Source organism: Poecilia reticulata, linkage group LG5, assembly GCF_000633615.1.
Source record: "Poecilia reticulata strain Guanapo linkage group LG5, Guppy_female_1.0+MT, whole genome shotgun sequence".
NCBI classification, from domain to species: Eukaryota; Metazoa; Chordata; class Actinopteri; order Cyprinodontiformes; family Poeciliidae; genus Poecilia; species Poecilia reticulata.
In genome coordinates this window covers 16860767-16887824 of record NC_024335.1, presented here as the reverse complement: position 1 = coordinate 16887824, position 27058 = coordinate 16860767, and the positions used below count along the sequence as shown (strand labels likewise).

At 42.3% G+C, this 27058-nt stretch overlaps 1 protein-coding gene across 3 annotated transcripts in view; it reads left to right on the top strand.

Moving 5' to 3' along the window:
* Nucleotides 1-27058, top strand: part of LOC103465047 (monocarboxylate transporter 2-like) — a 50853-nt gene that overhangs the window by 13059 nt on the left and 10736 nt on the right. For 2 of the 3 annotated variants that reach the window (XM_008409567.2, XM_008409566.1), the window contains one exon: nt 14909-15433. The gene's annotated coding sequence lies outside the window, so the exon portion shown is untranslated. Of the gene's footprint in view, nt 1-14908; nt 15434-27058 lie in introns of those variants that run through there. The other variant, XR_533744.1, reaches the window with a different exon arrangement.

Here is a 27058-nt window from a genome sequence, read left to right as displayed (position 1 = left end):
AGATTGGTAGTAACCAGCTAAATTTACTCAATTACATTTACTTGAGTAACGTTTTTTTTTTTAAATACACTTCTACATGTACTTTAATTATGCATATCTTTTACTTTTACTTGAGTAATTTTATTATGAAGTATTTCTACTCTTACTTGAGTAAAATTTCTGGATTCTCTACTGAATAAAAAAAACAAACATGTTTTAGCCAAAAATTCACCAGACAGAAACATACTTGCAGTTTCTTGTTAAAGTTTCATAAGTTTTTTTTTTATCCAATTAATCTAATTTGGGGAAAAAATTTCTTTTGCCTTTTTTAAAATCTTTTATTTATACGAATGATGGTCATTTTTATCCTTAAAATACCCCCCAAAATCCACATATCTTTATAATTTGGTCCATCTGAAAATGTGATTTTCAAACATTAAATTATTGATAATTTAATCAGTTACTCACTACTTGAGTAAAGTTTTTACCAAATACCTTTTTACTCTTAATTAACTAGACGGCTACTTTTTACTTTTACTTGAGTGAGTATATTTGCTGCTCTTTTAGGTACTTTGCCCACCTTTGGTGTTACTGTAAGGTTTAATTCATGCTTTATTGTCAGCAGCATTATCTCAAACTTTGGAGAAGTCAAGCCTTTAATGTTAGTAAATAGTGTTTACTTTTATGGAGACTCTGTAGCTCCAATGCACCGACATGCCAGTTCTCTAACCTCGAGCCATGGGGGATTTGCTGAATCTGGCCTTTGGGTCCCATCATATTTATATCAGCTTTGTGAAAAATTAAAACTAAATATGCACTCTACATGGCAGATTTTGTTAAAAGCTGCTATTTGAGTTTTTACCCACTGATTAATTGAAAAGCTGCATTTTTTTCCACATTTCCATGTTTATCTGATCTTTTCCCGTCTTTGCGTCAGGATCCAGTCAGTTCCTCTGTTTCTGTAGAATTTGTTCACACCCACTGACTGAGCCTGTTGCTAAGATACCTTAAGACTACAGCCATATTTGGAGGGACATGATGGATTTTTGAAGTAAATAGAGGAGGTGTGATGTCAACAGATTTATTTTCCTATCTTAAGTTTAAGGTTTTGTTTCTTTTTTTCTGTCTGGAATTTAAAGCCACATTTTGTTGTCTTGTTACATGTGAAAGAGTGAGAATGAATATGTTTCAAAAAAAAAAAAAATACTCTTAGGCTTTTAAGACAATTCCCTAAATACTGGAGAAACATTTACATAATTCAAAGAACTCTAAAAAAAATTTATTTAATTTCTATCTTTTCAAATTCATTTAATCATGTTATTATGTTCTTGTCTAGGTCATATACTGTAGGATATCCGTTGCTTATTTCATATAAAAAAGTAAATGTGAACTTAATGTGTTACACGTGTTGCAATCTAAGAGGCATACCAACTTAAAACAGATAAACACCTTCAGCTGGTTTTTGTTTGCAGATCAAAAAAGTATTAACTAAAGTGTGCACTCATTAGAATTTATTCCCCAAATAAAATAATTTTATTTAACTTAAGTATTGTGGCATTTCATCTAATAATGAAGAAAAAAAAATATTACTAACATCAAGTAGTGGTGGGAGCATCAACATGCTGTGCTAAAAGCTCAACGTCTTTCATTACCTGAGTAACATCAGAGTCCAGACAGGATCCCTGCCCAACATGGCGGGTCACTTATACACAGTCTGACGCAATGTGTCGTTATTCCATGTTTATCAGTCTGTGTGTGTGTTTTTTTTCCTCTACTTGTACTTTGTCTGTCGGTGCATCTCAGGTGTGGACCAAAGCAGGCTGAGCCAACCTTCATGTGTTATTTTAAGGTTTATGTGAAATATTAGCAAATTTTAGCATCAAGTGGATTGCAAAATTAGTTGTGTGTGTGTTTTTTTTATTATTTTACAATTCCTCATAGAATTAAAAAGATTTATTAGAGCAATAAAAATTATGCATCCTTTGGAAATGGTAGACACGAGTTAGTCAATGACATTTTGCACATGTGAGTGTGTTTTATACTATTCAACTGGAAAATGTGTATTTAAAACATTCCTAAATCTACAATGCTGTAAAAAAAAAAAATAATAATGTTTTTGCTTTTTTTTTTTTGCCTCACTTAAATATTTTAGATCATCAAAGAAATTTATAATCAGAAAAAAAAGTGAGTAATTTTTTTTTAAATTAATTTCACTGCTTTGAAAATTGAAAGAAAGGAAAAGAAGAATAGCCACACCACTGGCCTCATGGGGAAAAAGTAATTGCCCTCTAAACCTAACAACTGCTAGTGAGCTTTTGTACCAAGTCTTTTACATTGCTGCAGAGAAATTATTCTTTGGAGACATGTTTTAATTTGGCTGCATTAGAGGGTTTTTGAAATGTTAAGATCAGAACATCTCAGTTTAATGTGAGATCGTTCTCCCTACTTCATGTTGCCAGACAGCTTCTATTTATGTGACTTCTTGATTCTCTACGTCTGAAACTAGACTCAGCTTTCACACAGATGTGGTTAATTGCAGTTAATTCATTAATTAGTGATTGAAAAGCAGGAAGGTAAATACTTCCTTTCATGTGGCTACAATGGTTTGGTGAGCTTTTTTTATTTTAGAAAAATAAAAACTGCATTTTCTCTGGTTATCTTTGTCTGGTGATGAAATATGTTTTAATGACCTGAAACGAATTTAGGCCAAAAAGAAAAGAAAATCTATAAGGGTGCAAATACTTTTTATAGCACTCTAGCTCCGGTGTTTCAGTCAAGATGGCAGCTTTTCTATCGTTTTAATAATCCCTAAAGACATTTTCACACATGTCCGGTTTTTGTATGAACAGTCTCCACTGTTAACCCTAATAAATCAGTTGTTTAAAACTCTGTTCTTGATGCCCTTTCTGTTTCATAAACCCCATCGTTCACCGGCGGCGTCGGGATCTCGCCCCTTCTCGCGTCTTGCGCCATCAGGGAAGAACGAAAGCGTGTTGTCGCGCCGCGCGTTCGCCCGGCTCACCAAATGACACCGGGACGAGTGAGAAATGCCATCGGATCGAGGCCCAGCGCCCGAGCTCCTCGGCGTTGGGGCGACTCTGTCCAATTTTTCATGACAATTAGAAGACTGGGGAACAAGTTTGGAAATGTCAGCAGCTTAAGGGTGTGAGCGCCTAATGAAGCGAGGCCCCCACGTTCCAGGCGAGCGCTCGGAGCTGCATGCAGCCTCATACACATCAGCAAATCATTGGGCCAATAAATTAGACCGGCAGCAGCGGCAAACATACACAACCTTTTTTTTTTTTTGTCTATTTCCTGTCCTTTTGTCGAGTGCCGCAGCACAAGGTCTTTGGACATGACAAGGTGGAAAGGTCCCCCCGAGACAAAGCTGCCGGCGCCGTGGCCGGGGGTCTGTTTGTCATTATTATATTCCATCTCACCTCCTGTTTCCCCACTCTGGCCCGCTGACCCTCCTCCTCCTCTGCCGGCGCAGGGTTTGCTCCGTGACTGTTGTCCTTCCTGCTTAGAGATAAAAAAAAAAAACAACAACTTGTGTCTCTCTCCAGAGGGCCGGGAAGAAGATCGGGTCAAAGAATGTAGAGCAACAGAAGCATCAGCCGTTGTGAATAACAAACCGTAAGGTTGCCTATTGCTGCGCTCCACTGTGTGGAAATGTCAGAGCTGCTGCAGAGGTGTGAGGGTTCCATGGCTGCAAGTCGCAGAAAATTTCCATCCTAGATTACATCTCAGGAGGAAGGGACAAAACCTTCCACTTGTAAGCAAACAGTAGAATGCTGAGGTAAAATACATCTCTAACAAATTAAGAGACCACTTAAAATGATCAGTTTATCTGATTTTACTCTTTATAGGTCTATGTTTGAGTAAGATGAACATTCTTCTTTTATTCTATGAACTACTGACATGTCTCTGAAATTCAAAGCAAAAATTTAGTATTTATTTGCAGAAAATGAGAAACGGTCGAAATAACAAAAAAGATCCAGAGCTTTCAGATCTCAGATAAAGCAAGGAAAACAAGTTCATATTGATTTTGAAACAACAAAACTAATGTTTTAACGCAGGAAGAGTTCAGAAATCAATATTTGGTGGAATAACCAGGAGGTTTTCAGTGCGGTTCAGTGCAGTGGGATCTATGTTGCAATGTGAAAGATCAACACAAAGTTGTATAGACATCTGAAAAGTGTGGCTTGCATATGAATTCAGCCCCCATGACTCTGACACATCATGTGTCTCTCGAGTAACAGGTTCTCTTAATTAATCAGAGGATGCTACAGAACCCGAACGGTGCCATCTTCCCTTCTTCCCTACTGCCACCATTTTCTACACGTTTTTACAAGAGATTTTAAAGAGTTGCTTAAACTAGATTTGCAAGTTTTGTGTTTTACAGCGCTGAACATATTGTTAGATGACAAAATTAAAATTTTCATATTTTGAAGTCTGTAATGTTCCTAAATGAATGCTTGAGGGAATTATGTTTAGTAGTTGGTGTTTTTTGAGATGCATCTTATTAGGTGTTAATTTCTTTCCGTTTGTACAAATTTTCAATAAGTAGACACTGGATTGGTGGTTTAAAACCCTACTGAGTTAATTATCAAAGTAGTTCATTGAAAACAAATACATATTTTTTGCCAAAACACCCATCTCTATTAATATGCATTTGTTCTTTTTGTATATATATGTGAACCATAAGTCTGTTCAATCAATTAATCAATCTACAATATATAACAGGGAAAAAAAAAATCTCTGGTCACATGAGATCAAAATTCAAAAATGTAGACTACTTGCAAATCACTGTTTGGTGGAAAACTAACATCACACATGTCTCTGAACACACCTTGAATTATTATGGCAGCATGATTCTGTGTGGTCTTTATTTTCTCTCCAATAACTATTAGCTAATGAGCAAAATATTGATCAAACCTGCAAGAAACCTGTTGGAGGCAAAGACGTGAGACTGAGGTCTGTCACATTCAATCCTGGTAAACTGCGTTGAAGTTGGTGGTTGTAAAGTGACAAACTAGGAACAAGTCCTTTGCAGGATTTAATTTACTTCCAAAAATGACAAAAGCACAGCCGAGTGAGATCAGCAGCTGAAACAAAGTGTGCATCTTACGAGGAGAGAGGGAGTCTCTTCCTCGCCTCTTGACGAGGACTGGAATTAAAATGTAACAACATTTACTAACCATGACCGACAGGTCTCAGTTTACTGTCGTCTCCCGTTTGAAGAAGTTCCCACACTGGGAGAAGGTGTCTGTAATTGGTTATCACTCTTCATAAAAGCATCACGCCTGCCAAGCTCTCACAACACGCCGCCTAAAGAAGTGGGGGGGGGGCAGAGACCGGCGTCTGGATGTTGATTATCAGCCCCTTCCCCTGACCTTTAGATCTGTGTGAATCTGAGCTCCTCTGTTTACAAAAGGAGATGGTGGAGGTGGAGGCTGGGTGGCTGGGGTGTGGGGTCTGACCTGATGAATCTGAAGTGGTCTTACACAAGTGAAGAGCTGGAGACAAGTAAAAGAGGAAAGAATGCGGTCCCACAGGGCTCGGAGAGCACCGGCATCCATCAGCAGAAGAAATTGAAGGGGATGTTTCAGAGCGGCAGAGATTAGATAGAGCTGCAGTGTTGAGAAAGTGAGGGTTGCCAAACGCAATGCTTTCCTTGCAGGAGTGACATCAGGCAAACGGAGGACAGTAAAAGCAGGGAGACGTCTGCATGCAGACAAAGTATTTCTGTATTCATTGAGCAGCCGACAGAATTTGGAAAGGGAGAAGTGGTGGGACTCTGTCATTTGCTCAGTGTTCATCCTGAGATAATGTTGCTGACCACCACCTTGTTTGATCTGGTTGCTCATCATAATTGCAAAGAAGATTTTTGCAAAGTGCCATTTATTGGGTCACGTGCAATTACAGTCATGTGAAAACAGTGTAACCCAGAGGTTCCCAAACTGTGGGGCGCGCCCCGTAGGGGGACGCCGTGCCATTGCCGGGGGGAGCCGTCTGGATGAAAAAAACAAAACATGAACACTGTATGCGCTGGGGTTTTACCTTAGAATGGCCAACTCTGTTATTTCTCTGTCAATTTGATATAATAGGAGTTTCTGCACTTCCCATATCTGTGTCCTCAGTCACTTTTATCAGCAGTTAAAACTGTTTAATCCGTTGTTAACATGTCGTAACCTGTTTTTCCGAGCCGCCTTTAAATGACGCTCGCGCTGGGTTTACACCAGTGCAGCAGTCAAGGAGACCTGCTGCTGCTGTTCAGAGCTACGCAGTTGTGTGTTAGAATCATGGCAGCAAACCAGCAAAACGCAAAGAACTTTTCACAGTTTTTCCCCCAAACTAACAGACTGTTGAGTAAAGCTGTTGGATGCAGGTAAAGTTAGCTAAAAGATGACTAGCTAACTAATATCAATACAGCACCTTAAGCTTAACATGTAGCTTGTAGGCAACTGATGGTGGTGTCTATGTTCAGCTATGATTCATTTTGCCCCCCAAAAAGTTGATTTCCCCCCCCTTGTTCATCTGGAGCCGGGGCTGAGTAGAACAGGGAGTCTCTAAGAATCCATCCCCCGCCCCCTTTGCTCACACACACGTTCAACCAGACAGCTATTTGTAAGCCATAGGGGGGGGCCCAGAAATAGTTTGGAAACCACTGGGGGGGCCAGGAGAAAAGGTTTAGGAACCACTGGTGTAACCCCTCAGTCTTTACAAGAATTTGCAATCTGTATGGAAAATAATTAAGGTATAGAGCTTTCAAAACAACGGCCAAGACACCAAGGTCAGGCCATGAAAGCAAGTTTACCTAGTACGCTAAGGAGGACGGTCCTGACTCTGAGGCAGATCTTAACTCTGAGGCAGGTCCTGAATCGGAAGACGATCCTGAATCCGGAGGCCGGTCCTGACTCGGACGACGGTCCTAATCCAGAGGCAGGTCTTAACTCGGTGGCAGGACCTCACTCGGAGGATGGTCTTGATCTGGAGGACGGTCCTGATCCGGAGGCAGGTCCTGACTCTGAGGGAGGTCTTAACCCGGAGGCCGGTCCTGATTCGGAGGCAGGTCCTGACCTGGAGGCCGGTCCTGAATCGGATGACATGCCTGACTCAGATGCCGTTCCTGAATCGGATGACATGCCTGACTCGGAGGCTGGTCCTGACTCGGAGGCAGGTCCTGACTCGGAGGACGGACCTCACTCGGAGGCAGGTCCTGATCCGGAGGACAGACCTCACTCGGAGGATGGACCTCACTCGGAGGCAGGTCCTGATCCGGAGGACCTGCCTCACTCGGAGGACGGACCTCACTCGGAGGCAGGTCCTGACCCGAGGGCAGGTCCTGACCCGGAGGCAGGTCCTGATTAGGAGGCAGGACCTCACTTGGAGGACAGTCTTAACTCGGAGGCAGGACCTCACTTGGAGGACAGTCTTAACTCGGAGGCAGGTCCTGACCTGGAGGACGGTCCTGACTCGGAGGCCGGTCCTCATTTGCCTTCAGTTCCAGCAAAGTCAAAAAAACCAAATCTTGGTATTTTTGTCATGCTTTCAGCACCAAGGTTTGTCTGCATTGGGAATATTTTTGTGTTGCATCATAAGGCGTATGGTCCATGCTCTCTGCTGGAGAACGTCCCTTCAACACGACACATTCTGTTTCTGTTGACTTCAGGCTTTATCTCAACAGCAGACTTCACCTCAACAGCAGGCTTTATCTCAGGCTCTTCATTCTTGTCCAGGACTTCAAAGTCTATTGAATTGATGTCTTCCAAAACTAGATCACCTTCGTTCACATAAGGATAGCATTTGTTTATGTCCTGGTCCTCAAAGTCTACTGCGTCTTGACTTTCAATGTTTCCGAGGTCGGTCCGGACTCGGAGTCAGAATCTGCCTCCTCTGAGTGGCCCAAACTCAGAGGCCAAACTAAGACTGGACAAAACTCAATGTTTGTTCCACTCTTAGACGGTTCTTGAGTCTGAGCTTCATCTGAATTATCTCCACAACAGAAAGCATGTTGAATGTACTTCCAAGCCTTTCTGAGATAGTCCTGTGGTGGAAAATTCATTTTCCTAGGACGTGCCAGGGTTCTTTTGAAACACTGTATAACCTTCTAAGTAACTATTGGGTTGTCACTTCTCACAGTAATTCTCTAACTAAATCATAATTGCCTCAGAGAAGTTGAAAGATGTCTCCGCAGAGTTTTCTTTCCATGTTGTCAAAAAAGACAAAATCTATGTCCTTCTTCCCAGAGTTTAGGAGCAAACTTTTTCTGGACAGGTACGGTGTGCTTCATTTTGTAAGCGGCATATCTAGGTCTATGACTGGACTCATAAATCAATCACCAAAGATTATTTTCCACCATATTTCTTCTTTCCTCTTTGGTTCCACGTTTGAAAGCCATCTCTTTTGTGTCCTTCAAAAATCGTTCATGGTCCATGCCTGCCTGAGTATAATCCTCACTCAGGAAGTTTTTATCTGAGTACAAGTCCTCACTAGGAAAAAAAAGTCTTTCTGATCTTTTGTTTTGTAGATGTAAACATTTTCTTTGGAGGAACAGGATTCTCCAGGTGATGTTTGAATTTTTCCACAATAACTTTATGTCCTTCAGGGTAATCAAGAAGTCCAATTAAATGCAGTCCAGAAGCAAAGTGGGAAGCATCTCTGGCGAGGATTTAAAAAATCTGTTCACTCAGCTCTTCTGACTCCTCTGAGAGAACATCCACATTTAATTCTCCCGTTTCTCTCAAAAGTAAGATCAAAACCTCATGGTGTTCTTCCAAAAATTTCTAAAGAAGTTCACTGAGAGAGTTTTTTTTTTTTCCTGTAATCCGGGGTTGTTTGACCAGCATGGACTTTGTTTGAGAACCTATTTTTCATGTTTTTCAACAAAAAAAAAGTGAGTTGTGAGCTTTCGTTACTCATCTTTGTTGAGCTGAGCTAAAATGTCCAAATAAATTCTGTGTTAATTGACCGGAGAATTAACTGATCAGTTGGTGATGTCATGGACTCTATGACATCACAAAGTCATTCTTAACTGGGCCTCATGACAGACATCATTTAAAGTCATGCTGATGACATCATTGTCAGCAGCATGGCAACTGTTGCTAGGGGTAATAACAGCAGCAGTGAGCATGTGCTATGAAAAACAATAGAATCTGTGGGCACTAAATACATTATTCCCACAAGTCTGAACTGGAAGTGATCTGCGCAGCTTCGCCAGAWCAGGGGGGACCAGKGAACCTTTGGCCCCTCCACTTTACCGCCCTACACATTTTTATTTGTTATTTGGGTTCTATCTCCTAACAGGCATAGTAGGGCAAGTGTCAATGGGACCGCTACATCCAACCAGCTACTCAGCAAATCCACCAGTTTAACCCAGAAGGGTTTGACCAATTTGCAGTCCCATATTCAGTGCATCGGCTTAATTTGGTGGGGACAAAATGAATCGTAGCAACAACAACAAAAAAGAATCGAAGCAATAATAATATTACTCAAGTAAAAGAAAAAGGAGCAGTGCTGTGAAACTACTCTAATAAGTACCTTTTTGTTTTTTTTTTTCAAAAAGTTACTCAAGGGAATGTAACCAGATCTACCTAATTTTGAACATAGGCATCATCATCAGTAGCCTACAGGCTACTTGTTAACAAGCTTGAGGTGCTGTATTGTTATCAGCTAGTAATCTTTTAGCTAACATTAACTGCATCCAACAGCATTTGAACTCAGTTGGTTAGTTTGGTTGAAAAACTGTACACAGTTCTTTGCGTTTTGCTGGTTTGTTGTCATAAATCTAATATATTTTATTTTCAGCCCCTTAATTCTATTTACAACTTACATTGTTGACAGCCTATTTCATAATCTAAAAAGCTTGAAAACGTATTATTAGAAAAACAAATAACAGTGTCCAGAAAGAGAAATAGAAAACACTCCATGAAAGACGTAAACGGACTGCAGACAATCAATTACTAAAAGCAGCACCACAGGATGCTAGAAGAAGTCTCCACACCCCTGATGGAAGTTGTAGCAGGATGAAGGTACAAGCCTGTGATAATCTTTGGCCAGATGAGTCTCAAAAGCCTTAGAGTTAACAGAACTAAACTCTACAACATGACAGTGATACCAGCAAACCCATCAAGAACTTTCTAAGAAATAAGAAATGGAAAGTCCTGGGTGCACGTCGTGGGATGACTTGAGACATATACGATTTTTGAAAACTTTTTTATGACTACATTCTTATGACTTGTTTGGTTACCAAAATGCAACTAATTTACAATAGCCTCCTTAACGAAAATGCCATCATCTTTGCATAATGGTTTCACATCTTTTACTCTCCCTCCTTTAGTCATCAATACATTTTGAAGTACAGGTTGACCCCTAACTTTGCATGGTGAAGCTCCCACTTTACATTCAATATCCAGCAAAGCCTCATTTCAAGACAGCAGATGATTAATCTTTTGAAGCTACAGTGTTATATACAACGCTTTAACTATTTCCATTTGTTGTCTAGACTCTGTTGATGGATTACCAAGTAGCAAAAGATGTAGGTTTTTAGCTAAACATGGGTCTTACGGCTGTTATTTGCCTCACTCTGTGTGTAGTTTATGCATTGTACTTGTGGTGTGGTACTGTGCGCTGCCCTTAATTCCATGTTTTCCGAGGACAGATTTTTCATTCAAAGATTAGTCATGACTGTCTGGTTCCAGTCTGCAAAGAAAGACGAACGCCATGTGAGCGAAGGAACTGATGCAAATGAAATCCCAGAATGGAGAGGAAAAAGGGTTGGACAAAGTACCAAAAAAAAAAAAAGGGACTTTCGCTGCACAGGGAGACATAACAACCGCTTCCATCCATCATCCATGTCTTTGTCCTGACCACTGAGTAGGGGAGGTAATGAAAGTAATTTAACGTACATCTATAATTAATATGCTCTCTTTGGGCGGCGTGCTTCGGACGAACAGGTGATGGAGTGTGTTTATTATGAGTGTGTGAGGGAGCCGGCATGACGGGGCACCAGGCCGTCGATGGGGTAATTCAGTAAGCATTATTCCTGCAGCGCCGAGGTCAGATTGGTGCAGCCATGTAGGGCGCCATGCGTGCGCTCCTCTAGGGGCCGCATGGAAAGTGGGTTTCTGTTCTTTCTCAGTTTTTTTTTTTTTTTCCTCCTCCTCTTCTCTGAGTCTCCTGAAGAGGCACGGCACGTACCAGTGCCCCGGGCCAGTGTTCTGCTTCTATGTGTCCCTCGCTTTCTCACTTTCTTCCTCTCCTTTCTCTTACCTTGCGGTCCACGGCTCCCTCCCCGCTCCGCATGTATTCCCCTGGTCGGTTTGGTAAACCTCATCTCTGGCTGTCTGTCTGGCTCTGCCACCTTTCTCTTTATGTCTCCTAATATTCCCCCTTCCCCAAACCCCTCGCTCCAAGAAAACCCTGAGAGTGCACTTCAGGAATTTTTTCTTTTCGTTTTTGAAAAAGAGCAGGAGCCTTTGCGCAAACACAGTTCAAACCGGAGTGCCCTCAGTGCTGTCTCCTTTTGAAACTCCCTGCTCTTTGAATACCATCCGTTTGAAGAGAATGCCCTCTGCATTTCATTTTACACAGCCAGTCAAGTGTGCTCTCAGGCTTTTCCTGAACTTATAAGCACGCCCGCGCGCACACACACACACAATCACATTAGGCTCACACATAAACAAATCTTGACATATTTGCATTCACACACTTAGAACATTGACTTGTAGTGGTGCAAAGCGGAGCTCTCTTTCACTTTTAAGCTCCTTCATTTGGTTTCTCTGTTGTCCCTCTAAGGCTGTAAGCTGGTCGCCATCCAGCGAGGCTCTAGTTCAGGTTATAAACTGCCTCTGTGCAGGTTTCATCATCTTGTTTTTGCTTTTACTAAAGCAATTATCTGGCTTAATTCTTATGACTTTCTTCTTGCCACTCATCCATAAAAGCCAAAAGCAGTTCCCTCCTACTACTTGTCTTATAGACAGTTTCTCTCACCTGAGCTTTGGATGTCTGCAGCTCCTTTCAAACACCATGAGCCTCTTTGCTTCTTGAAGTTTAGGTGGACAGCAATGTCTTGATAAGTTTGAGTTAGTGTCGCACTCTTTGTATTTACAGCAGATAAACGGTGTACTGTGAAATGTTCAAGCTTGAGATCTACTTTTATAAGTTGGCCCTACTTTAAACTTCTCCATATTTTTACTCCTGACCCAGCCTGGCCACTGCCTTCCTGAAAAAACAATAAGAAGTTGTGAACGGTGACGTCGATCTTTGCAATTGTAGTCTTCTCGTAATTTGACAATAGCGGTGGAGGAAGCAAATGAAGCCGTGGAGTCCGTGTTGGCCACGCTTCCAAACATTTAATAAACATTGACGGCCATCAGCACTTCTCTATTAGCATAGGAGGGTGGTTATTTACAGTGAAGGCAATTTCTGGTAAGCTTCATAGTGTCAAGCTGGCACACTACATATACGTCAGCGATTGGGTAAAATTTTAATCTTCAACAGAGTCCACACCTCCAGCAAGTAGTTGTTTCTCAATGGCTCCGGGTCCAGAAACTCTGTAGGAATCAAAGCAAAGAAGAAGGGGCAGGTTTTTACCAGGCTATGATGTACCTGCTTCATGATGCTGTCTGTTCACTAATGTTCTCCAACAAACGTCTGAAGGCTCCACATCTGTCTTTTTTTTAATTTTTTTTTTTTTTTTTTGTGAAAAATTAAATGCAGGTGGATTCAATTTACCACTTAGGAAACTCCAGCAAGTTGCTGATTAAAGAGCAAAAGTCCACAATTCAGGTAAATTCATGCCACAGATCTGTATAAAAAATTTGAAATCCACGTATGATTGCTCTTGCACTTATGCACAACTTGTTCTACTCCCTAAAACTGTGATTGTAGCATGACACGGCACTGCTGCAGCCTTTCTTTGTACAACAGTGTAGTCATATTCTTATGTAAACATGACAGAGATCACTGAGTTGATTAGCTTCAGCAATATGTCACCTTCTTTGTGCGCATTAGAAGAATAGTAGTTTGTTTTTTAGCTGAAGCGAGTAGCTGAATTAGAGCAGGGATTATCATTTAAGGAATAGTAACAATGTCTATGAACACCTATTAATACTTTTTCATTGCTTAAGACTATATGGAATACAATTGAAAGTAAACCCAACAATTTTCACTGTGCAACTTAAGTCTTCAAAGCCATGCTGGACATGTCGACCAGCTCACTTTCAGCTAACAGAAACTCATTTTTGTGATTGGTACCATCCCTCCTTCGTCACCGCATGTGTTTAATTCTTCGACAGCAGATGTGCAAGCGGGGGTCACCAAGTGTGTGGACTCACGTGTGACTTTTAATGGGCAGCATATGGAGTCCGTAAGTGATGAGTGGGACTCGGCCGGTGACAGGTGCTGAGTCATCTGTTGCACTGACCCCTGCCTTGCAACGGACCAAATCGGAGGACACCTTCATTCTGGGGGCCCCGACCCGAACAGACTCCCACATCAACACAAAGCCGCCTCGGTGACGGTTTTACAGCGTGCTCACAGCTGGAACTGCGACTCTCTGAACGTGCAGAAAAAAGGGCTCATTGTTGCACAAGTGGCGTTTTTGTTTTTAGTTGTTCTTTTGCAGCGAGACGCAAAGTTCCTCTGGGACGCCAACTCGTTTTATGATTTATTTTTAAATTTTTTATGTTTTTATGATTTTAGGTCATGACCTCCCAACACTTGCCTCCCACTGCCCCAGCGTTTCATTTTATTTAAAATAAGTGGAGGCAGTTTGAAGCCCAGAGATGTGGTTAGACTCTATGGCAACTGGTGCCTGCAATAAGGTCACATGGGAGGTGTTTAATTAGTGGGCCGCAGCCGTCTCTGCGGTGGAACTTTTCATTACCGCAATATGTCACAGGGTGCATCAGCTACGCACTCACACACATGCACGCATATTCATGCAGGCATGTACAGACATGAAAACACATCAAATCTGCTCAGTGGGAGCGCTACACGATGGGGAAAATACAGAATTTATGAGTTTTTGTGTCTGCGAAATTGAGAATGAGACACACAGAAAGTCAATATGGGCACAACGGGAACAGAAGAAATCAGCGGGTAGGAGGCGGCAAAAAAACAAGGAATGAAGGAACCGAGCGAGAGGTACATCGAAAGGACAAAGTGAAAGCAGCAAAGCCAAAAAGATGGCCACCGTGGCGAGGCTCCACACCGCGCCGTCCGTCCGCCATCCAGCAGACCAGTTCTCTCATTACCAGTTTGCTTTTCTAGGTGCTTCGCCAGCTCGTTTCTGGGTCACTTTGGCTAGGCAAAATCAGTGGCATCTGTTCAGGCCTGACTATATGTGCACCACCAAGCCAGTTGGATGTATCACTTAACTGGAGGCGTGGGGCGCCAGGGCCGGTTACTCCAGCCAACCCCGTCCATGGTTACACTGCTACGCGTGCGTGCCAGCACACCATTAACAGAGGGGGGAGGGGGGAGGAGGGCTGTATGGTGTTCAAATGGTATCTAAAAGCTCCCCCGTTGGATCTTTTGTGTAATTTCTGTGCAGCTGATCAAACCCATTAAAGTGAGAGATTTGATGGCGTTCAAATTTGGGTGGATTCGTCATGATCCCTCATTTGTCTGGGAGGTAAGCTCAAGGTTAGCTTTGGGTCGTCACATCAAACGCTCGTGCTCTATCTGGCTCTTGCTGCCATTGTTTAGATGGGTATGGCACCGCAGCAGGTACATGTCCTTGCAAAGATGATCATATCCTTCACATTGTGTTACATTACCAACACAAACATGAGTTTAGTAATGAGTAGGAAAATCTCTTGTTGAAGCAAAACCATGAGATGTTTAGTTTGCAGTTTACCAAGGAGCATAAACACACATCAAACGCCTAAAGGGATGTCCTCTGTTCTCTACTTTATTACAGAAGACCAAGTCCCACTCTACACTAAATGGTAACACACGGTGATGGCAACATCATGATGTGGGGAGGCTTATCTTCAGCAGGAACAGAGAAGCTGATTGGAGTTGGAGGTAAAATGGGTGGAGCTAAATGCAGAATAATCCAGAAAGAAGACATTTGAGAATCTTACAAAGCGCATAGAACTGAGGAGGAAAGTTCACCTTCTGGCAGAACAACTACACACACACAGCCAGAGTAACAGATTAAAGTGTGTGTCCAAGTTCAGGACTAAATCTAGCTAAGAATCTGCTGCAAGACTAAAACAAATGATGAACTCCAGTCAGTCTGACCGAGCTTGAGATATTTTGTGAAAAAATGGGAAAAAACTAAAAAAACATGTATAAGGTTGAGAGAGAAGTATTTCAAAGATCACAAAGGACTGGCATCTGTAGAGGTTGCAAACTGTGGTGCTACTACAGAGGTCGGCGACCTTTTCGATTCAAAGCACCACTTTGACCTCTGTTGCTACAAAATAAAATATGAACCAAATTCAATGTTTTATTTTGGAAGTCAAACCAAGATGTATTTCTATTTTTAAATTGCACAACAAGACTGATAGCTAACTTTTACAAAGGTAAAAAAACACAACTATTTTGTACACTGGGGCCAGCTGAGTGAGTATTTTCCATAAATGCAATAACTAAAGATAGTTAGTCCACCCAGAAATATATATGGGACAGTTTCCAGCTATAAAAAAATACTTTTAAAAACCTTGCACCATTGTCAATATTTTATGGAGATGTTGTATAAACTCCTGAAACCACTTTATAATCAAACATTTCTCTCTTGGTTTTGGAAGAGTCACAGTGAAGGGGCCAAAGAGTGACGTGTGTCTCCGAGGCTCCATGTTTCACATCCCTGTTCCATAAAGTCCTGACACGCTGAGAAGACGTTTGCATACCTTTGTAATGTACTTTCACTTTTTAAATACTATAAACTCCATACCAGTATTTTTTCTCCTGAACACTCCTGGAAAACAGAGCTGCAGTCTCAGTGATGGCCGCCATTTAACACACTTACCAGACATCGGAGGGTGTGTGTTGAGAGACAGAAAATGAATAGACCGGTTTAAATGGGTGCCATTTCCTTATATGTACATCTAATTTCCAAGCTCACTAAAAGTGTGGCTGCATCATTAACGGGGCCGTTACCTTTTTCCCTGCGTCTTTGTGCTAAACTGTTTTCTGCATTGTGTGTGGCCCACATTGGAGCAGTTGATTGATTACATTTTTACAAGAGCAATGTAGAACCTGAACCAGTAATTGGCACAACTCTTTGTGGGGTTATTTTTTCTCCACACCCCCTCTGCTCCTCCGTGTGTTTGATCTATGGTCCTGGTTGCTCATAAGGTTGATGACTTAAAGAAAGCAATTTTAAAACTGTTGCTGGCGACCTAAAATTGTAAAATCAGGAGGGAAATTTCAGCCAGCAGAGGTCAGTGTTGCTCCACTGATGGAGTCAGAGCCAAGCTGGGTTCTCTCTCTCTCTCTTCCCTCCTGTCAGTCATCCCAGCTTCATTTTCTCCTTTTAGTTTCTCATTCGGTTCTCTCACTCCCACTTTCCTCCCCATTCATCTTACTCCGCGCATCATGCCGTTGGAGTACCGGGAGCATTATATGATAATCGCAGTATGGCGTACACATCTCCTGGCCTCGAACGCGGCGGCGTACAGGCTCACGGGGAACAGCTGTGTGCTGTAATTGCGTTTGACTCCACTTAATCTAATAGTTTTGGGTGGTGGTGGGGGGGAACAATGGGACATAAAAGGCATGTTTAAATCAGGAAAACCCAATGAGCAGCCTCATAATGGAGTCGCGCCTGAGAGATATTAAGAGGATATCGACTCAGATTAAGACGCGCGCACACAAACTCAAACGGGGGGAGGCCAGGGATTCAAATTCCTCCATCAAAAGGAAAGCGTCCGCATCCTTTCATCGACCGGGCCGGTTGTGTTGGTGTCAACGTTTAGACTTGATTACCGCTGACACGCAGGGCTCGGGCTGAAACACAAGGCTGGTAATGGCCGCAACGCATTGTGCATATCAAATATAGCATGAATCCTACCGGAGTAATTAATATCGCACTGTGGTGATGAGTTTCCGGGCATAAACGGCCCAATCGGATTTGCACGGCTTGCACTGCGGTAATTAAGATGGAGCATCGGGGGTGGGAGGGGGAAAAAAAATAAATGGTTTCGGTGAATTCTCCTCTCTGTGTTCCTCTTCGTCTCCCTCCGAGTCACAGTCCTCTTGAAGATTCTGGCCAGAAAATATGGTGTTGACATTTTGCACAGGGTGGGGGGTAATTTTGCAGCTCCCAACACAGGCCACGCCGAGTTACAACTCACAGCCGTACTTTAGTCTTCCTTTAGAGGGGAAACGAGGCCTTTGGCTTCGGCTTCACACGTCCTGGTTTTTAGTTGTGTTCAGAACCTTTGGCATGCTGCGCCACCCCTGCTACAGGAGAACAATTTCCCTTTTTCTTTTCTTTTTTTTTTTTTTTTTTTTACACCTCTAGTCTGGGTTGTATCTCCCATGTGCAATATAGGCCCTAAATATCAGGGTATTCCTCAACAATCATCTCATCAGAAAGCTGCCTAGAGATCACTCGGTCGTCATCGGGCAGATATTGACCTTGCGATGAGTAAGCGCCACCACACCCCGCTATTTTCAGCCCATCTGGCACAGATGTGTGATCATCGGGTCACGATTTCGCTCCAGTCGTGGCGTGATGGCGGCCGAGGCTTGGCTGTGTGATGGTTTCAGCCGTAGTAAAGTTTGAGTCGTGCGAGACCAGGCTCCTTCTGGAAGACAGAAATTCATTTGAGATGTCATGTGGAGAGAAATCCTTTTGATTTGTCTCACCTTTACACTCTGTCTAATCCAGTTAGAACGACACCAATAACTAGGTGTCTCATATTACATCCAGCTCATCAAACTATGACACCGAGTTGAGATGGGATTGATTTGGAGAAAACTAAGAAGCATAAAGAAGTCAAATAAAATCATGAATCACTGACTGCTCTGTGAAGAATTTGTAATCAGTGTGGAGTAATTCAATCCAAGTTAGAGTAGTCTATAAAGAGTGTTCTGAATGATCATCGCCCCCTTACAGATATCGTCTGTGTTTTTCTTTCTTGGGCCACACCAACAGCTTTCAGACCGTTGAGCTAATTTTAATCTCTGGCAAAGATGGAGTAAATTAATTAGGCAGGTTTTAACTCCTGATTCCATTGATAAGGGAGTAAAAGCTGCTCAAACCTTCCTGGTCCGTCCACAACAGCTGCAATGAAGCGTCACTCAATACAACTTACAGCCGATGATTTTGGCCCACACTTCTTTGGGCACAGCGGCTTTAACGCAGTGATGTTGGAGGGCTTTTGAACAGCACCAGCTCACGTAAGGTTGTTCCGCATCAAACATCGACTAGGCCACTTCATAGAGGTAGAATTGCTGATGTGCTTGACGATCACCGTCTTACTGTATAAACTTTTTCAAGAGTTTTTGGTAGAGAGCAGATTTCAAGATTCCATCAATTATGGCTAAGTTGTCCAGGCCCCAGACCATGACACTGCCACCACCATGTTTGACTGCTTTTGCACTTTTTGTACCCTCCAAAAAGGTTCCGGTATTCAATATGATCAAGTGTACTCCAGACCAACTCTGGCATCTGTAATTTACTATCAATAAGCTTAAAAAAACATGCTAATGTCATTTAGTGGCTAGCCATTACCTAGTCCCGGTGTTCTCAAATCAATATTTTTTTTGTTTGTTTGCCTGTGAACCTTAACTGCTGCCACAACAAAGAATTTCAGTGTAGTTTAAGCTGAAAAGGTAAGTAAGGATTGGTGAGTTTATCAGTAATTCTACAGATGATGGTAGAAAAGTGAATAAACACTAACAGATGTCAGACAGATTGTTGGAACATTTTGAAACACTTACTAGACATGGCACCGATCAGGAATGGATCACCTTAAGTGCAGCTACATAAAAAAATAAATAAAATCCAGAAGTACCACGGAGGAAAACATTGTCAGTTTGAGATGCTAAACTCAGCTAATCTACCTGTTAGCCTGTTAGCTTCTACCACTCTCAGGATTTGCTCTCGTTTAGTACAAGAAAAATCTAATATATCTCTTTCACATTGTGGCTTTTGACTGTTACAAGGTCCTCTTATACTTTAATAATACTTTATAGGATTTATTTTATTAATCAAGTTAAGCGCTGACCCTTTGGTTGTACATATGCACTGTTAAAAAAAAAAATCCACTTCTGTGCTGGGCACCTCTGTGTGCCCCTGATGTCCTAGAGCCACAATTTGCGTGCATCATTCCCCTGCATTAATCCTCCTCCAAAGCAATATTTAAAACTCAAATAAAATATTATTCACCACCAGTGAGCGTGGTGTGTGTTTGAGTGTGTGAGCGCCTGCCTAGATTTCCCATGGTGGGTATCGTTGTGCGCCAGGAGGTGGGCCGTCTCATGCTTTGTCCTTCCATCCTACCTCTCCTCCCTGCAGCGGAGATGACTGATTCGAGGATATGGTGGCTCTTCCCTCACACCATGTCATTTCCAGGCCAGAAAGCCCCGGGGGATCCTTCTCGACGTTCACATCCTGCCACCCCCACTCCCCCTTACCCCTTCGGAGCCCTCCAGGCCTGTGACACGCATAACACATTTTCTCTGTCACCAACACAGCTTATTTTAGAGCAGCCTCCTTGGCTGCTGGGGTGAGGGGAGGGGAACCTTAACTTTATGTAAATCATATTAATAAATTTGTGGGAGTTAGGTGAGGCAGGGAGGGGGCCGGGGGGTTTGCACTGAGGATTTAAACGCCAGAAGGTGAGCAGGACAGTGACAGTAAGTCAGCAGATGAAGGAGGAAGAGGAGGAGGGGAGGGATGGCTCACAGCACGGTCCAGTAACTACGGCTACAAATACAGAGTAAAAGAGGGTCAGCATAAAAGTGACTCGCACTAACCTGCAGGTGGAGTTTGTTATGATTTTTGCAGGCGAAACGAGTAAATTGAAGCCAACAGGAGAGATGCAGCATGATGGGGTTGGCAGCAGACAAAGGTTCGCTGATGTGCTGCAAAACAGGGGACATATTCTCAAACCTAAATGGAAAAATACCACTTCAGACCGCTCTTCTCTAATCGCACGAGTGGCGCAAGTGAGCCAGGGTAATTTCTGGACACACCTGCGTGTGCGCGCACGTTCGCATGATCCCAATTATCCGTTAATAGGAATGCTTTCAGTCAGCCATAAAGAAAGAAAGAACGAGGAGGAAAAAAACAAGAAGAAACAGAGAAAACAACAGCGTTTCTATTTGTTCAATCGAGCCCCCACTGCTGGCGGCTAATGGGCCTTTCCACCGAGCTCATTTTCTCTGTTTCATCTAACACCTGCTTCCCTGTCACCGAGATGGAGAGAGCATGAGAACCGTCTCTCTGCTCAGGGTCAAAATATGGCTCCAGCAGGCGCAGAGCTTTCTTTTCATTTTCCTTGATTAAGAGAAACGCAGCAAGTAATTCGTAGGTGTTTTCTTTTTTTTTTTCTTCTTTACTTTCATGTGAAGAAAATGACAATTTAGAGATGAGGATATGAAAAAGTTTGCAGCTACTTACTCTTAGCTGAACATCCTTTATACAAGCAGTGGTGGACTTACAGGTCCTTCCATATATATTTAAAATATATTTAGGTGTGAAAAGCCTTAAAACAATATATTTTATTTACCGTATTTTCCGCACTATAAGGCGCACCTAAAAACCTTCAATTTCCTCAAAAGCCGACAGTGCACCTTATAATCCGGTGCGCCTTATATATGGACCAATATTGAGCCACAACAGGTCTAGCAAYTACGGTAAGCAGCCGCCGACTTCATTTTCGCCCGTAGAAGAAGAACCGCGCGGTGCATGCTGGGATAGTTGTCCGAACGCTGGTTTGCTAATAAAGTTTGACTGACCTATCTACTTACCGACCTGATAATCATGTCGTCTGCAGGTCATTTAGCACCACGTTCTCCATGAACATGCTGTGCGCAAACGGAGAAGGGTGACCATCGTCCGGCCACGCCCCGGCCCAGTTCTCGGAAGTCTCTCCTCACCGACCGGAGTCGGACTGTTTTGTTGACATTCTTTATGTCAACAAAGTGGCTTTAGATATTCATCCGGGGTGCTTCGACTAGGGTTACCAAGGGATCAGCCCCTATACATTTAAAGCCGGGGGGGGGAAAGAGAGACAGACTGTGGCAGCAGCATGTCGGTTGGTCTGTGTTACCCAGAAAGCAGTTGGGCACAATATCGCAACACCAACACTGAGTGAAACGATGACTGGGGCAGCCTACTGTATAAAGTACTCCATTTGTAAAGACCATTTCTTTACAAATGTGGATGTGTAATAATAGAGTACGGAGCAAATCGGCAGCCCAAACTGAAGCGTCTATTCTATGCGCCTTATAGTGCGGAAAATACGGCTGATAACAGTTATTAAGGCTCTTAAAAGGTTTGGAACAGTGGCAGGCCCACAGTATCACACATCCTCCACCATACTTTACAGTGGGCATGATGCATATATATTTGTTTATTTTGGCATGATTTAGGCATTTTGACATGCTTTACAGAACAAAAACACAAAATTACAAAGAAAACAACACACAGTCAACAACTGAACAAACATATTTTCACCAAAATTATACGCATCAAATATGATGGTCAATGCTTTCCCACATTCTTTGTTTATTGTCAGTAAAGTGGGGAGTTTGTTAGAGAAAAACAAAACACAATCTAACCAACCAACTTGTAGTATTTAACAAACTCCACAGGTTTATGTTTGTGACGGTTGGACATAAAAAAGGTTTTTCACGCAGACAGGATTTAGTGGTTGCTAGGCAGACTTTGTGATGTTAAATCGCAGGTATTTGCTTCAGTTATTTAACTGTGAACTTTAGAGATTCTTTATCCTGGATGCTAACAAGTGTTGCACCAGTGGTCCTGCAAAACATTTCTGTTAACATGGACTTTTTCCCAATCCATTCTTACTCAATACCCACTCGTAAACCAGTGAGCAGATAGTCGGAGGAGATGAAAGTTGTTGTTTTTTTTTAACCAAGATTTTAGAATATTTACAGATTATGATCGCGCTATAAAGGGCGGAGCTACAGGGTGGCTATCCATGCCCTGTAGTTCCCCCCCAAAACAGTTTGTGGCAGCAGTGAAATATGCATAGACAGCACAGATTTATATATATTTTTCACTTTAATAAAATATTTGCTCTCTTTAGTGAATCTTCTGAAAAATACAGATGGATTTTTCGCAGTGGCGTTGGGCAGAGCTTGGCAAACCCCAAGGAAAATTATCTGGCTTTGCCTGGTTAAAAAAAAAAAAAAAAAAAAGTATTTGTCTCTAGTCAGGCTTTCTGCGTGAACTTCTCCCAACATCATTTGGTTGGATACGTTTCATTTAGATTTCTGACTTAGTGTTGTTATTTATCTTCTTCATTTTGATATAAGAATTATAACTCCCAAAAAATAACTATGTATTTATGCTGACAAAAAGATTGCGATTTTAACCTAAAGAAAATAAAATGTTAAACTCTTATCATTTTGACTGCTGAAAACATGAAGAATTACACTGTCCTGCTTGACCAGAAAATATTGACTTAAAGATTTTAATTATTAAAATGTTCAGGTTTATTTAATTATTGATTCATTTATAATCGTGACAATTATTCATTCTGAATTCTGCTCATCTATTGGTGCTATTATTGGTATAACAATACAACTCAAAGAAAACACTTAATTTTAGAGTGTTGTCACCTTCAATAGTTTCCATAACATTCCCAAAACTCAACAGTCATTTTTTTTATTGAATAAAATGTTACTATCATCTCTCCTGCATATTTAAGCATCTCTTGCCTCTCTTCAGTCAGTCCAATAGATAAATTCACACTCACGCTCCCAAGTGTGCTGCTGTTAATTACAGGCAGCCTCTGGCGGGACCGGAGTGACGGCAGCCAGCGTGAGGAGCCGCTGGGATCCTCTCGCACCCAGAGGGTCACTGTCGCGGCTCCCTCGCCGTTTACTCACAACCACACACGAATACTGATCAGATCTGTGCGCGCCAGAGGCCTGGCACGGGCACGGAGAGGAAGTGGAGCCGCCAATAAAATTAATTAACCCCTGCCGCCTTCATAATGCTGATTTTCCTCTGACAACTGTAACTGGACATCTATTTTTTTTTGTTTTTGTTTTAATACCCGGATCTTTTTGGCGGCAAAAACTAGCATCCCGTCATATTTTTTTTCGTTAGTTACAGTAAAGTAGCAGCCACTAACTTGAGTTGAATTGTTTCTTCTTTAGCACGTTATGTCGGGTTAAACTTTGTTTCTCCGTCAGAAAGCAGAGCAACAGACGCGCGTTCAGTCTCCTAGCAGCGGCGTGCGTCGAAGCAGCCCATGTGTCGATTACAAGGACCAGCACGCATACATATGTTTCCTGTCAGTCTGCACCAACAACAAGCAGGCTGGTGGTAACATGCTTTACTAATCAGTCCAACAGCAAATGCTCCCCTGGGACGCGAGCAGAACTCCGTTATTCAGCGCCATCTTGTCAGCGTGACGGCGTCAGCCGAATTAGAAACATGACAAACACCTCCGGCAGGCTCGTGCCCGAGGTGACACAATGTTAGCATGCTAGTATCCATCCATCCATTTTCTTTACACCCTTGTCCCTTATTGGGGTCAGGAGGGTTGCCATCTCCAGCTAACTTTCCGGGCGAGAGGCAGGGGTCACCCTGGACAGGTCGCCAGTCTGTCGCAGGGCAACACAGAGACACACAAACAACCACGCACGAACACGCACACACACACACGCGCACACACACACACACACACACACACACACACACACACACACACACACACCTAGGGACAATTTGGAAAGGCCAATTAAGCATGCTAGCATCAGTGTTAAAGCGCTGCGGCTTTCGCTCGCTTTACTGTTTGTCTTCTTAAGTGTTAGATTAACAAACTGTTTAGCGGGCAGGAGAACAAAAAAAAGGTGATAAATTGAGACTTTATTGAAGTCAAAGGCTTCAATAAAACCGTAAAACAGTTTTGAACAACGGAAGCTATGAATATTTGACTTATCCATCCCACAGGATGAAAGAAGAAGAACAATTTTATGTGATATATTAATACAAATCAGCATAAAATTGTAACTTGGAAGGAAGATAAATTTACAAACATTGTATCATTAGACATCTAGTCAGTGCTTTGCATAATCACTTTTGGTTGGAATCACAGCTTTTTGGGGTGAATCCACCAAAGGTTGACACGTTTTTTCTTAGCTCAAGCTCAGCCACATCTTCTCTGAACAATATTCTTAAGAGTCTGGCCACATAACTTTAAATTAGACTTAGGTTTGAAATTTAGCAATCTAAAATATACGTTTTCACTGTTGGGTGTCATAAATCAGCAAATGTGTGGAGTTAAACGAAACAACAAAAATGATGCAAGTTAGATATTACAAGATATTAGCATTGTTTGTATTGTTGTAAAAGCATTGCTTTGATTAAGCGACTTACAAGCTATTGGATTATAGCCACAGCTGTCCTCCATCGGAGGTCAGGGTGCCACCACAAGTCAGGTGGTGAAGTGTCAGCAGAGACGGACAGACAGGTCCTTATTAGTAGGTTTACTTTTTTCTCCATTACTCAGGATATTGTTTTTATAACCTAATTCTGCCTTTAATTTTCTCCAAATCTTTATACCAGACCTGTCTGTGTGTGTAAAGTTTAGAGTTGGGGTATCCATTTTAAATCGGCTTATGAGGAACTGTGCGTGTTCGGTTGAAGACCGAAGGACGGCAGCGCGTTAGCTTAGCTTCTTTTTGTGTTCCATTTCCACGCAAGGCCTTTTAAAATAATCATAAGTGATGATATGTGGGAACAGAGAGAAGCTCCGGCTCTCTGTGTAAAAGCTCGGAGTCTCAGCGGCGTAAAGCTAGAGGAGCAGAGCGTTCGATCATCTTCACCCTGTCAGCGCAAAGACAAAGAGCTGCCTCCGAGCAAGAAGAGCTGGTCATAGGTGAGTCACGTACACACAGATACAGAGGCAGAGCGATGTGGTGTAACTACCACATCGCTCACAAACACACACACACACACACACACACACACACACACACACACACACACACACACACAAAGGTGCACCTTTAGCCGATGGAGAAGAGACTTGCTCGTGGAGTGGCTGACTCTTGTGCCCTTGGCTCGATCTTCAGGCCGCTGTTACAGCGACGCAGCAGCTACATGTGAGATCCCGCACTAATAACCACACACTAGTCTTACACCATGTCACAAATACACATACACACACTTGCTCTCACAGTGTCCCATTCTTTTGTGAACCTTTGTTGTGCCTGTGACCCCCCACCTAGGGGCTCCTGCTGTCCTGTCACACCACACCGAGATCAACCCGAGTCTCCTGCTGGGCAGCCAGGAGGCGCTGACTGGAGTTAGGGCCTTGGTTTTAGTTCATGTTGCATGGGGAGTAAAAACCTACAAGATTCACACAGATTACTTTTCAATAGTTTTTTGTAATGCATATTCTTCAAGCTACCTCTTTGTTGTTTGTTTGTCTGCAGATAGTTGCTGTTTTCCAGGTGAGACCGTGGAAGCATTATTCATAAAGTGGTTGCTGTAGGTCAGGGGGTCATGAGATGCCAGTGGGCAACAAGGATGACCATAACAACAACTTCACAGTTTGAGATTATCTTCTTCAATTTTGAGAACAAAAATGAACAACATAACCTCCTTAGTTTTATTATAAGAACAACAGTTATTTTTAGTGTTGCTAAAGACTTTACCATGTTGATTCTTACCATTAATAATAGGCGGGTAGAAAACATATAATAGTGTTATACCTACTTTAGTGATCAGAAATTAAAGGCAATCGATGGGGGATGTGACGACACTCTTTGCTAGAGTTAATTTTTTGGCATTCACAAAATAATATCAAAGCTTACAAGACTCTCACTCAAATATGGATCAAATGTATTTATTTAGTTATTTTACAAAGATCTAAACCCAATGAAACAAACTACTTGATGTTTTTTTATTTTTAAAGCAACCAATTTCATCCAGTCAGATTTTATTCTGCTCAGTTGTTAGGAGGGCAGAGGAAGTCTATCAGCTGTATGATGGGCAGCTCTGTTTGCTAACCACAGTCAGGCATGACGGTAAAATCAACCTTTAGTAGATGAGACCATCAGTCACAGATGAGCTTTTCATTGAAAAGTTAGCAGAGTCCACTCAGGCACAGAGAGGCAGCTAGCTGTCATGTTTATTAGCAGGTCAAAGGATGCACCACAAACTTTATATATATGTATATATATACTGTATATATATATTTTTTAGAATTTAGCATCAGATCCAAGGTTTACTACTTTGAGGAATATTTAGTATTTCCTAACTTTTCATTTTGGTTCTGTTTTTGTTCATATCTTCATCTTTTGCAAAAGATTTGTTTTTTTGGGTTTTTTTCATGCTGTCAGTCAGCAGGAGGCTGCCGGGATCTGCCGGTCCTGACCCATCTGAAGGTTTAATACGAATACAGATTCTATCCTGCATGACTTCCTCTACCTCCTTTTCCAAATTCAGGAATTGGAAACAGATCTCATACTTGTAAAAACACAGAAACACGACCTGGTTGATATTTGTGTTTCTGTATGCATTAAGTTCACCTATGTATTTGAAACATACGTGTAAGGAAGCCATGTCCCTGCACAGCAGCAATTGACCTCTCCTCACTCCTTGCTTACATGGACTGGTAATTCCTGGCCAAAGAGGAGCCTTTCCAGAGCCAAGGGGACCTGCTCTCTGCACTCTCCTCCTGTTCCTGCTTTGATTTCCAATATGTCCTCACCGTTACCACAGACAGATGCAGAGGAAACATTTCCTCAACTGACTTTGCTAGCAAGGCCCCAGGGTCCCCAAGGCTGATGGGGGGGCAGAAATCGGAGAATAATGTAATAGAATATTTAATTGGGCTCAGATTGTGGGACACCAGGAAGTCTGTCGCAGTAATGTGTCCGTACCAGCTTTGAAGGGGAATTT